At 41.7% G+C, this 12,960-nt stretch overlaps 1 non-coding gene across 1 annotated transcript; it reads right to left on the bottom strand.

Annotated features, from left to right (window-relative positions):
* Positions 1 to 5,073: 5,073 nt before the first annotated feature.
* On the bottom strand, positions 5,074 to 5,162 carry trnat-agu. The gene is given in 2 exon segments: positions 5,074 to 5,109; positions 5,125 to 5,162. It is a non-coding gene; the product is annotated as a tRNA-Thr (tRNA).
* Between the last annotated feature and the right edge of the window lie 7,798 nt (positions 5,163 to 12,960).

Below are 12,960 nucleotides of genomic sequence, written 5' to 3'. Positions count from 1 at the left end.
GCGACACCAGCACACTTCATGAAATCCTCAGAGACAAAAGCTATGAAGAAAAAGTGAGGACAGTCATTGAGGAAAGAAACTCTGAGAACAGTAAAGTTTATGTAGGCAACAACCTGGTTATAGCCAGGGTTTTAAAACCTAAACACGCAGAATATCGAGTTCTTCAAAAACTAGAACAATTGAGCCAAAACAGCGCTGGAAACTTCCTGCTCCTCTACTCTTATCTCTCCCCGTGTAGCACGTGTACAGACATATATGATAGCAATAACATCCTTAAACAGATTGACATGTACATTCACAAATGGACAGACAGTGCCTTTGTGTTTACAAAAGTTTATGACAAATCAAATTCTGAAACTCAGTCTGAAGTTGATGTCAGCACACACACAACCATAGACAGAGGGAGTTGACAGAGTCACTTCTCGAGCTCGCGTGGTCAATGGGCAGCCTCAGCCTCGCTGTGATAAAACGAGTAATTCTGAGTTAGAGTGTCACAGCTGCTATACAGATGGCAGCTATTCTGAGTTTTGTATTAATAATAATAACAGGCAGGAAACCATAGACAGGAAAGGAGACAGAGTGAGAGCAGCAGAGTAGAAAGAAGATGGGGAAACAGGAGCAGCAGTGGGAGCAGGCCCAACAGAAAAAACATGGGTGGAGGCAGCAGCAGCAAGCGGAACATGTACAGGAGTCAGAGTGAGAGCAGCAGCAGAAACAGTAAAAAACACAAAGGTGGAGGCAGGAGCAGCAGGGAGAGAAGCAAACATAGTAGCAAGAGAAGGAGCAGAGGAGGAAGTACATGGGGAAGCAGGAGGAGCAGCAGTAAAAACAGAGGTGGAGGCTGCAGGAGGAGCAGTAGCAGTAAAGGTTAGAGGAGTTAAAAACAAACCATCATCCCTGGAGACAAACTTCCTTCACACTTTTAAATGATTTTTTCCCAAACAGCATTTAAATTCTACTTAAAACAAAATAGAAAAAATGTTCTGCCCTGTTTTTTCTGAATAAAGTCTTCAGCTTCAAACCTGCTCTGTGTCTGTCTCTGTTACACCGAACATCTGCAGGTTAGACTCGATTTACTGATGTCAGTCCCACGTCGAGATATTCATTGAGGCACTTACCGTTATTCTGTTTATAATCCAACAGTGCACAGTTGAATGAAAATACATTGCCAGGCAGGTATGTTGAAGTCCATTTTTTTGACATGGAATAAATAGCCATATAAATATATATATAAGAGCGCATCACAGAGACTTTATTATTCCCAGAGGAAAGATTAGTTGTCATAGCAGCAAATACACAACAAACATCAAGCACACACCAATTAGTTAAACTACAGGAATGTCTTCAAGACATAAAGACCTGATGACCTCAAATTTTCTGCTTCTTAATTCAGATCAAACTGAGGTTATTGTTCTCGGCCCTGAAAATCTTAAATGTGGTATCTAAGCAGATTCTTACTCTGGATGGCATTACCTTGGCCTCCAGTAACGCTGTGAGGAACCTTGGAGTCATTTTTGACCAGGACATGTCCTTCAACGCACATATTAAACAAATATGTAAGACTGCGTTCTTCCATTTGTGCAACATCTCTAAAGTTAGAAATATCCTGTCTCAGAGTGACGCTGAAAAACTAGTTCCTGCATTTATTACTTCCAGGCTGGACGACTGTAATTCATTATTATCAGGATGTCCAAAAAACTCCCTGAAAAGCCTTCAGCTGATCCAAAATGCTGCAGCAAGAGTCCTGACAGGGACTAGAAAGAGAGAGCAGATTTCTCCTGTTTTGGCTTCCTGTTAAATCCAGAATTCAAAATCCTGCTCCTCACATACAAGGTCTTAAATAATCAGGCCCCATCTTATCTTAATGACCTTGTAGTACCATATCACCCTATTAGAGCACTTCGCTCTCGCTCTGCAGGCCTACTTGTTGTTCCTAGGGAATGTTTCTTGCTTCATGTGTGAGCGGTCCCTGGTTCAAATCCCAGATGAGTCTGTGTGGTGCTATAACAACTCTAGGAAGACATTAGATTAATTCTCCTTTTTTTTTAAATTGTATAACTTTGATTTTTTCTTTCATTTGTTTAGATACCAACTGAAACCACAAAGCTCCAGTTTCACACCCCAAACTAACCAACTGTAATGCTTCTTTTCATCAGCACAATAGTTTTCAGTTTTCAATTTCACATTGGTCCACATTCCCCACATCCTGTTATGTCCTTATCCTCATTGCAAATCAGAGATTTGAATATAATCAATTCATTAATTAACAATTGAATTCCACGCTTGTGTTCATCCACAGCAGCTGGACAATAAAGTTTATTGTGACCCTGATACTGCAGCAGATCCTTCTGATCCATTTCCTGTTATCACTTCAAATAGAAATGAGGCTGCAGAAAAGCAGCTGCAGGGCTGCTGAAAATACTTTTCTGCACCAACTTTCTGCCAGCAAACGCTCAACTTCTCCCAGCATGCTGAGCTAATGATTAGTTGGTGTTTTTCTCCAAACACTCTCTCACTCTTCTCTCAACGTGTTCACAATAAACTGTGAACAGACACCGAGGAGAGCAGCAGAAGACCTCATTCAGGAGCTAAACTCAACATGAACTGAACTCACAGTAACGTTAGCTCGGTGCTTACCTTTAGATGAGCCCACAAACTGAGAGACACTCTACTGTGGCAACACCACCAGTTTATAAAGAACAAGAGATGACAAAGAGAAGGTTTTTTCCGGAAAGAGCAGCAAAACAAACTTAGTGAGGAGGAGGGAAACCTCTCAGACAAACCCAGACCCCTGCACAAAGTGCTGTTCAGACAAACTCATTTATATTTCAGGTTTTGCAGTGTGGCACACCACTACCAGGTGAGCCATCACACTTCCTCTTTATGCCACAGTACAGGAAGTGTCAGCTCGAAGAATTTTATTTATTTTAATTTTTTTAGTTCATCTATTTATTTTAAATCCAACAGTTAAAAATAAAGGGCCGAAAATTCACCCCGTTCCTTTTATTTACTGGAAGAGATCAAATCTGAGACTCTGTTGTGTGTTGAGCTACATGAAGACAAGAAGATTCAAACTTAATACAAAAAAATCTGATATGCATTACAATATTTGTAATTAAAGGATCAGTAGCTGCTGGCAAGGCTCTCCACTTGCTCCTTCAAAAGTTGTGTTGTGAAAACCTGAGTTGTTGTTGTTCATATCGGCAACAGGGTTGAATTCATAATTGCCGTTGCCTGGTAGCATCGACCAGCCAAACAACTGGGGTGAGGTGGGGAAGATCCATTGAGGTCCAACCGCAAAATTGCCCACAGCCTGATAATTTGCACCACTTCTGATTAAATTGATCTCCAGGTGCTGGGTGTACTGCTGCTTGAGTGGGGGCTGTCCCTCTCCCTGAAACTGAATCACAGACAGCACAGTCAGTAAAAGTACAATACAAAGTTCTTGTTTCAAATTCAACACATTTCAAATGAAATTAATGAATGAATTACCCGGATGTCTGAATCAAAGTTTAATAATAGGAGATACTTACATGAAATGGGACACCCTGATTGAGATGCTGAGGATGTGACCTCCTCCTAAACTTTCTCCTTCTGTTTTGAAACCAGGTTTTTACCCAAAGATGGAAGAAAATAGAAAACATCTAATCAGTTCACTGGAGACAAGATTGAACACAAATTCAATTTCTTATGTTCAGTAAGCTGAAAAACACTCACCCGTTTGTAGGTCAGTCCTGTCATCTCTTCCAAATATTTAATCTCTCTTGGCTCATGGTAATATTTCAAATGAAACAGGTGGACAAGAATATTTAACTGTCTCTCTGTGAACACCACCTGGGCCTTTCCTTTAGGTTTCTCTGGAGCAGTGCTGGGATCGTGCAGAGTGGCAGTGATGGGACAGCAAAAACCTGTTTCTGCTCTGACACAGAGCTGGAAACAGCCTCAGAAGTATCACCGGTTTTGTTGCTCAGCTCCTTTTAAAGAGCACTCTCCACCCGTGAGGCGAGTTCTTCCAAGGGAAGACTCCCTTCAAGGGAGACAGGGACATTTCTCCCATTGAAACTAGACCAACAAGCCAAACAGTTAATTGTGTCATTTTCCCAAAGTCACACATCAGAGTAAAAAAAATGAAGAAGAGTGTATGAAAGATTGTTTTGAAAGCTCAGAGAGTCATCGGTTTCTGTGTTTGATTCTAGTTTTTATTCTAGGATTAATTCCATAGAGATTGTGCACAGTGTGATGTAAACAAGTAGAAGCTAAAAGTAAAAATAGTATTTTATATTCAATTCTAGATTTAACAGGAATCCAGTGGAGAAAAGTCAATATAGGAGAAAAATGCTGTCTTTCTGTTTCCTGCCAGTTTTTCTCTGAAGCTAAACGCTTTCCGTGGAGTTTTTAGGACATCCTGATAGTAACAAATTACAGAAATCAACAGGGAGGCGGCAAAGTCTTAAACAACAAATGGGCTCATCTGGGATTTGAACATAAGAAACTCAAACTGAGGATCATCCCCAAAAACCAAGTCACAGGAAACAGCTCCTTTTTAAAATCTCACATTTCAGTGCAACAGTTTCCAACAATGGCGGCCGCTACTAAGTTTGAATATTACTCTAATTGATCACAAAATAAACTTTTAACATATTTTCAGAAAGTAGCCGTATGAACTTCAAATATCTATTTGGTTTATCAAGACATCGCATATTTGCAAAAGTGCTGTGATGTTTTCGGAGACGTCTGTTACCCAGTGCTTATCGTGATGTGCTCGCGCCGATCCACGTCACGTGGGTCTATACTTTCTGTTCTTTTGTTCATATTTAACAAAACAAAAATGCAGACATAAGTGTGCACATTAGTTTTGACTGGTAATGAAAATAGTTTTCTTTACAAATAACTCTCTCGCTGAACTAACAGCCAGTCCCTCGCTACTCATATTGCCTTCATATTAAATCATTTTGTGCTTTTTAAAGATCTTATTTTAACATTGCACTTAAAGGAATCCAGGCACTCATCTTTCCGATCTCCGTAGACTAACAGGCCGTGGATGACTGAGAACAGACAAAACTTATATCTTTTAGGCACTGCTGGGAGTTGAACCCAGGATCTCCTGTTTTCTAGTTTAACACTTACTAGACAGGCACTTTAACCAACTAAGCCACAGCGCCACATACACACCACACAGATGAGCGACTGATGAACACTGAGAAAACCTCCACACATCAACCCAATTTGAGCTTACACAGAAACACATGAAAGGTAATCTTGTTTTTTTATATTAATCACCAGAGGTTGTCGCATCAAAAGAGACGACGTCTGTCAAAGTCAGGGGTTAAAAGTGCAACGGTGTTTTTGTTTTGCTAACTCTCCACGACACTCTAAAGTTCAGGCTCATCTACAGTCAGCCTCCTCCATTGCCCCTTGATGCCCACTCACACTAGTCAGCTTCTGGGTGGGGATCCTGCAGAGTTACTCTAGTTTTGCATTTTCATTTTCTTCATTTGTTTTTAATTTAGTTTAGTTTCACTTACGTTCTATTGTGAGTTTATGCATTTCAGTTTAGTTTAGAGAGCAAGAGAGTAATAATAACTAACTGAGGAAATAAAAGTAAAACCCTTCAAAGTGCTGCAGAGAAAGAAAAGATTTCACTCTTGTCAGTCTCCTTAAATGATAAAAACTGGACTTCACCACTGCTCTAACTTGGCTGTCCAGTTTAAAATCACTGTCCAACTGAAAACCAAGGTCAGTAAGAACATCCAGGAGTCCCAAATCAACAAGGACCACTAGTTCAAAACACCAACACCTCTGTTTTCTTATCATTAGAATTTAAGAAGTTTAAAGCCAACCAAGCTTTAATGTCATCTAGAGATGTCAAGAGAGGTTTTATGGAGATGCCATCCTTCTGCTTTAACAGTCATCAGTGGAACAATGAAAAGAGATCCCATGCCTTTTAAGGATGAAACCCTAAGGCAATATATACAGTAAAAAGAGCAGTGGCCGTAAACTTGACCCCTGTGGGACGCCACATGACAGAGAAGCAGACGATGATTTGGAACCGAGAAGCTGACAGAGAAAGTTCTATTTGCCAAATAAGACTAAACCAATTAAGTGCAGTGCCACCAATACCCACTAGATCATTTAATCGAGATATTAGAATTTTGTCGTCTAGTGTGTCAAAGGCAGCAGTCAGGTCAAGCAAGACCAGAACAACGTGGTTACCAGAATAAAGACCTTTAAGAATGCAGATTCTGTGCTATAAAGGGTTTTAAATCCTGATTGAAAAACCTCAAGGATGCCATTACATCTATAAAATATTTCAGTTGACACAAAACAATTTTCTCTAACACTTGGAAAGAAAATGCAGCTTGGAAATCGGTCTGCAATTAGCTAAAACTGTGTGATCAAGGCCAGGTTTCCTAAGCAGTGGCTGCACTACTGCACGTTTGAAAATTGCAGGAACCGCACCACAGGACAGACTGCTGTTAATAATGTCAAGGACAGACTGCCCTATACTAGGAAAACCTTCTTTTAAAAATTGTGGAGGGAAAGGATCCTGGGGGGAACCTGCGGGGTTAATATGACACCCCGCATTCTCTGAAATGGAGAGAATCACAAGCTCAGACTGAGTAAAATCAGCAGTGCAAGGGACAGAGACAGAGGGGTCAGGAGCTGTGATAAGAGGCCTGGTGGTGCCGACCTTTTCAATAAAAGGTGATCATCATGTCTGGCGATTACACCTCAGCAGAGACTTTGTTTGGTGAATGACACAGGTCAGAAATAATAGAAACAGAAACAAACTTGGGCGTGACAGATGAGCAACCACACACACCAGCGCCATCGTGTTACCAGTCAGGTGTGAAGAACAGTTGGACCAAAGGTTCATTCAAGACTTTTTATGTGAAGGGAAGGATTTTAAACTGGATTCTGGATTTATCAGAAAATCAGTTCAGTTGGATCTGTTTCAGGATGGCTGAGTGGTGCTGTGTTCAGGTCGCAGTCTCCCCTGGAGGTGTAGGTTTGAATCCCACTTCGAGCAGTTTCTGCTTGGTATGAGGACTCTGATGGGTTTAGATTTTATTATTTGTATTGGGAAATATTTAACCATATATGCTTAGAGGTATATAATCGAGTGTGTAGTGATAGGATGTGTGATCTTTAGCAGTCTGCAAAGGCTTTGTGTGCATTCCACAGTGCTCTGGCATTCACACCAACACCCTGGGAGCATGGGAGAGGTCGTGCCTTGTTTTATTGTTTTATGGTAGGATAAACGTAGCTATGTCAGTTTTAGTCTAAGTGCCTTTTGTTTAGATGAACTGCTGGACTTCCAGGCCAGCAGGTTTAGGGAAGTCTTTATGGGGTCACACTCTGACCATTAGAGAAGAGCCTGAGTTATGACCTTGGCTCCCTGTTTTTTCTGCTTCTAACAAAGGTGGGAGTGAAGCTCCCGTGCAATGTGCTCTGTTGTCTCTACTATCAGGAAAAATAAATAAATAAAAAAGGCGCTGACTCTCTGAACACAATATTCTCTTCATAACTCGGCAGTATGAAATGTCATGAAACAGTGTAACTCACTCACAGTAAGTCAGCAGTATAGGGTAATACAAACCTAAATCTCATGATTTTCACACTCTTTTAACTCAGAAGTATGATGCAAACTAAAACTACATACTGATTACACAAGAAGTATGATGTGGCCTACAGCAGTATCATGATTCACTCATTTTGATTACAGGTATAATGTAATATATAACAGCATAATAATCTCACAACTGCTACAAGCACATTTGCCTTTCTTAACATATGCAAGAGAAAGGCAGCTGTTAAGAAAATGCCCTTTTGGGTGAGAGAGGCCCACAGGCCCTGCATGCAAGCGTACTAACACACATACATGCACTGAAGAACAGCTTACACTATAGCACACACTATACATGCACCTATATCTCTCATTGGTGTTAAAGCAGGGAAAAACTTAACAGAGTTTTGTTATCAAATGCTGAATCTCCAGCTTGCAGGACAACAGGTGAAACGTTTGTGAAAACAGAGAAGGATAAAATAAAGACACAGAGAGTCTGGTATGACCAAGCAATAATCAGACAATAGATTTAGTTGGTAGTACAATACATTGTGACATGTTTTCTGTTTGATTGATGCAACACAAGTCATTTACTGTATGAAGGAAATTCTCTTTTGTGATAATATTTTGAACGTGCATTTCTGTTGACCTGTCAACTTAGCGCATTATGAGCTGATATGCAAATGAGTTGATACTAGATTTGGAAAAATGACTGGATTATAAAATGAGTGAATAAGATGTAACAGAGGGTTGAAATTAGTTTCTTATTTCTAGTGTGTGGAGAAAGGTTTTATCATGGCACACATCTGTTTACATGGGAGGAAACTCCTCATGTGCAAGCACTAGGTGCGGCAGTGGATAGGAGAAACTCCCTTTAAAGGAAGAAACCTATGACAGAACCAGGCTCTAGAGGGGGCAGTCAACTGTCAGGACTGGTTGGGGGGTGAGGGTGAAAAGAGAGAGAGGGGGGGAGGGAGATGGGCAGGTATTAGGAGTTAAAGGGAGACAGGGGAGGGAGAGGTGTCAGGAGAGAAAGGGAGAGGAGAGGTGAAAATTAAGATGGAACAGAGGTGGAGGAAGACGAGGTGACCTTAGCAGTAGAAAAAGTAGAAAAAGTAGAAAAAGCAGGAGTGTCCTTCCTCCAGAAGAAGCGGAAGCGTTTTTTCCTCTTTCCCATGAGCTTTTCCACGAGCACTTTTTTCTCTAGGATGAGGGTTCTCAACTGATCGATTGTTTCTGTGTTCTCCTGCTCAAGTCTCTTGCATGTTTTCTCCACTTCTTCTAATTTGGCTTGTTTGTCTTCGAGCCTTTCTTTCATTTCTTTAGATGTTGCCTCCTGCATCAGCTTTGCCTCGTGCAGCTCTGTATAACTCTGTTGTAATTTGTCATGCGTGTCTTCTAACTGCTGACTTCTGCTCCCGATTTCCTGAAGTGTACACTGCAGGTCTTCGTTTGTTTTCTCTAGTTGTTGCTTTAGCACCTGCATCTTAGTGTTTTTGCACTTCAAGTTGACTGAAAGTTCCTCAAGTTCTGTGTTTTTTCTCAGCATGTCATTGAGCTCACTCTGCATCTCTGAGCATTGGTTTTGCAGTTTTTCCTTTTCCCTTTCCAGTTGAGTTGTTTTGTAGTTCAATTTATTATAAAGTTCTTGCAGGTTTTGGTTTTTCCTCTCAAAGTCCTGGAGAATTTGTTTGTCTTCTTTCTGCTTTATTTCCTGTTGTTCTTGGTCTTAAAGCAGCTCTTGATATTTGTGCAGTGTTTCATCAAGCTTTACCTGCAGCGCTCCGTATTTTTCCTGCACACCTTGGAGTTGGCACTGCGTGTCTCTCTGGTTAATGTCCAGTTTTTCCTTCTCTTCAAGGATTTCTTTATTTTGTTGCAGAGCTTCGTCAAGATTTACCTGCAAGCCTTCGTTGTGTTTCTCGATGTTCTGAAGCTTGCAATCCAGATCTTTCTGTTTCATGTCTTGCCGTTCTTTCTCTTGAAGGAAGTCTTTATTTCTTTGCAGTGCTTTATCAAGCTTTATTTTCAGTGCTGTGTATTTTTCCTCCACGTCTTCAAGCTTGGAGTCCATTTGTTTCTGTTTAATTTCTTGTTGCTTTTGTTCTTGAAGCAACTCCTTACTTTTGTTCAGTGTTTTATCAAGCTTTACCTGAAGCGCTTTGCATTTTTCCTCCATGCCTTGTTGCGCTGCTTTATGTCCTGTTGATGTTTTTCTTGGAGGAGTTCTTTATTTTTTTGCAGAGCTTCATTAAGCTTGATTTGCAAGCCTTTGTTGTGTTTCTCCATGTCCTGAAGCTTGAAATCCATTTCGTTCTGTTTTATCTCCTGTAGCCTTTTTCTTGAAGAAACTCTTCCTTTGTGTGCGGTCTTTCATCAAGCTTTACCTGCAGCGCTCTGTATTTCTCCTCCATGTCTTGGAGTTGCGTGTCTCTCTGGTTTATTTTCAGGTGTTCTTTCTCTTCAAGGATTTCTTCATTTTGTTGCAGAGCTTCATCAAGCTTTACTTGCAGCTCCTGATTCTTATTGTCCTTCAGCACTGGTTTTTCGAGTGCTTTATCAAGCTTTGCTTGGAGCTCAAAGTTTCTTCCCTGCATGTCTAGGAGTTCCATTTCTTTCACCTTCAGAATATCTTCCTTTTCTAGAAGCTGGCTGAATGATTTGTTTTGATCAGGAAGTTGAATTTTGTCTTCCTGGTCACAAAGAGGAGAGCTGGGCTTTACTTTTTCTCTTTTTGTGGGTTTTCTCTGAGACATGTTTGAATCTGTAAACTGTCACTCTGAAAAGGATCCAAATGTTTTAAAAGATTTCTCTGTCGAACGTTTGAATGCTGCGAACATAAATGCTGCAAATAACGAACTAAAAGTCATTGCGTCTCACCCCTATTTAAGGGTTTTTTAAGATCAAAGGATCAAAGGACAAAGTAGTCATGAGATTGTAAACGTGTCATAGTTGCCAGCAGATGGCAGCAGTTTAGTTTGATCATTCTTTTTAAATCATAATCAGGTTACCACAAATTGTTTTTTAATTTAGTCGTGTCAGTGTCAGTGGGTCAATAATTCGTAATGCACAGTCAGAAACATCAAGTTATTCTTAGTACTGCATACTTGCAATGAATAAGTTGTCCTAACAGTCGTCTTCAGTAAACTTTACTCAATTTTTTGGAGGTAATGAGTTTGCATAGTTTTTTTTAGAAATGGCAAAAATGTGGAGCTGAAAAGCTAAGAAAAAAAAGAAATGATAAATAAATGTGTGAAATTAACTGACATGTTAGCTGGTGGAGACCCCGCTGCATTTTATATATATATCATCTCTTTTTTATAATAAATAATCAAAATAACGGTGTTGGCCGTCCGATTGGGATCTGGGATGCGGGGCCTCCCTGCTGCTGCGGAGCCTGGGGCGGTCTGCTTGCCTCCACCCCGGGGGAAAGGGTAACATCTGCTGGGTCTAGGTGCCGTTTCCCCCTCCAGGGGGGAGGGTACCTGGACCTGGGGTATAGAGTGTGTTTGGGGAGTGTGATTGTGTGTACAGTGTCCATGTAGGTCTATCCCTACGTTGGGTGAGTGCTGAGTATTTGTATATGAGGGTGGGAATGCATGTTTGTGTCTGTGTGTGCCTGTTTGTCTGTGTCTATATGTCAGGTCGGGTCTTACACTCCACCTCTCTGGGGACTCCCAGGCCCTCCAAGGCCTATCTCCCCTCACCACACTCCCTGTCGGTAACTGATGCCCTCAGGGGTTGGTGCGTTGGTTGTTCTTGGTGTCCGGGGCTGGGCGCTCAGGTATGTACCAGCTCACTCCCGGTGACTACTTTGCGGGGCCTGGTGCCTGTTGCTTGGTCAGGCCTCTTCCGGGGTGCGGGGGGCCCTCGGGCCTCCGGCCTCTGGGCCTGCGGCTCGGTTCACTCTGGTACAGCTGGCTGCCGGCAGAGCCGGCGGGCACATTACTGCAGCCCCTTCTGGCTTCTGCTCCGTGGCTACTGGGTGACCCCTCATCTGGGGCTCTCCTCAGCTCTTCCCAGGAGGGTGGCATGGATGCCCCTCCGGTGGTCCTCCTTGGGCTCTCGCACTCTGGGGCCTCTGGATGTCTGTCAATACGGCAAGGCCGTGATGATCCATTTGGCAAAGTAAATCCATTGGGTCTCCTTGTTGGTCTTCAGACAACAATTCTGACGGCTAAAGAACCAAATGGGACAGGCAAAAAAAAAGAAAGTCATCTGAACCGACTGCATGAAGCTGTGGACTCCACAAAGGGAAGAAATCTACAACTCACACAGTGTTACGAAATAAATATATATTCTTAGTGCTTATTTTCTATTTATATTGTTTTATAGAGACCAGTGTAGGAAAACGCCACTTTGAGTTATAAAGTGTATAAAAGGTCACAAGGAAAACGACTTAGAGTGTAGCAAAGGTCGATGCAAACACGCTTACAGACACAGACAACACGTAGATTCATTTCTAGGTCAGAGGTAAGACACGTTTTGCTTGTAAGTGCATTTTGTACCTGCATAGCAACAGTCTTGGTACAGGACGTGCTCATGATGTTCCAGAGATAAGGGTGAAGAGAATGAGCAACAGGAAACACCTGGAGTGAAGACGGTGAGAACGGCTCTTTAAGTGTGTTAAAGGCTGTCAACAGTGTTGCTTACACACATAAATAATATTGAGACTAATCATATATAAATGATAGAGCCCTGAATATGATAGTCTGAACTAACTTTGAATAACTAAAAGAACAATAGATGAACATATTAGATTGAGGCGTCGCAGAGAGGTGTTTTCATTTTCTGTCCTTTACAGAAGAAGGAGCAAATTCCAGAACCACAGCAAAACCACGAAGGGGTTGGCGAGAATCCAGGAAGCACCAGACCGAATGGATCTGGCCAAGAAAGGGGCCCCCAAAAGAAGCATAGAGCGCAGAGAATCGCCCGTTCCAGAAAATTAGCTGTTTCAATTGTAAAGAAGGTCAAAAGCTTGTTAGACAGAGGTTATAGTGTGAACACAAAGTAATGAAGAGTAATGGGAAGAGTAGCTTTAGTAATGGTTTGTATGATTTGTATGTTATGTCAATTGCCCAAACACAGTGGTAATGCCGGATATGGTCTACCTGTTAAAGGGGGCAAAGGGACAATGAAGAGCACTGTAAGTTCAATTCAATTCAATTCAATTTTATTTATATAGCGCCAAATCACAACATAAGTCGCCTCAAGACGCTTCATAGATACAGAGAAAAACCCAACAATCATATGACCCCCCTATGAGCAAGCACTTTGGCAACAGTGGGAAGGAAAAACTCTCTTTTAACAGGAAGAAACCTCCGGCAGAACCAGGCTCAGGGAGGGGCGGGGCCATCTGCTGTGATTGGTTGGGGTGAGAGAAGGAAGACAGG

Source organism: Haplochromis burtoni, unplaced genomic scaffold (genome assembly GCF_018398535.1).
Source record: "Haplochromis burtoni strain Fernald_Lab_line unplaced genomic scaffold, NCSU_Asbu1 Contig_241, whole genome shotgun sequence".
Taxonomy (NCBI): Eukaryota; Metazoa; Chordata; class Actinopteri; order Cichliformes; family Cichlidae; genus Haplochromis; species Haplochromis burtoni.
Note: the sequence above shows the minus strand (reverse complement) of the source record. Positions and strands in the feature narration are given on the sequence as shown.